Here is an 809-nt window from a genome sequence, read left to right on the forward strand (position 1 = left end):
TCTAATCTTGCTGCTGCCGCTGCCGCAGCTGTGTTCACTCTTGCAACGTACGCTTCTAGTGTTGCTTTCTTTTTCTAGTCTGGTGGCGTCGGTTGCTTGAGCCACAGTCGACGGTTTGAGCCTGAGGGTGCGTGCTTGGGCTGCATTTTTGGCTAGCTGGCCTATCACTGCCTTTTTGTCAGCTGTTCGCTTGGAAAAAGCTGCAACAATGCTGCAAAGGGGCTTCCAGGAGGGTGATTAAGAGGTTTTTCTCCACTTCATTTATGTTTAGTGTTACTGCCAGTGAAAATAGGACGATTACCGTCCACATAGCGTCGGATCGTTAATTGGTATCGCTTGGTGTGTCTGAAACTATCAAATTAATTTAACCAAGAAAGATTGTATAGGGGTGATTTCGAGGACTCTGCTGCTCACCTTCAGTTTTAATTAGGCGATTTTGTGTCGTTTTCCAGCTGTATCTTGACATATTTAAGTTCCAAGTTCAAGTTCGAATCACTATTTAGGACTCTAAGCCATTCTACATTCTCTTATCTTAAAAAATTGTTCTCCAGGCTTATTCTTCCCCTGTAGTCTCCCTATACCAAATACCATAAACTTTCTAAATATCCAAGTCATATCAGTACAAGAATTTCTTCCACATCCACTATCGCACTAAGCCCCACGTCTTCAACTATATTATCTGCTTTTATCATAAAAAGCTAATAAAAGTGCAGTTTCTTTCCATTTATTTGTATTACTGTCCTCATTTTGTGTGTATTTGATGTTCTATAGCAGAAGGTAATATCGCAGTTATATGTGTTTCATAGATT

This window comes from Trypanosoma equiperdum (assembly GCF_001457755.1).
Source record: "Trypanosoma equiperdum strain OVI genome assembly, contig: ctg_456, whole genome shotgun sequence".
In the NCBI taxonomy this organism is placed as follows: domain Eukaryota; phylum Euglenozoa; class Kinetoplastea; order Trypanosomatida; family Trypanosomatidae; genus Trypanosoma; species Trypanosoma equiperdum.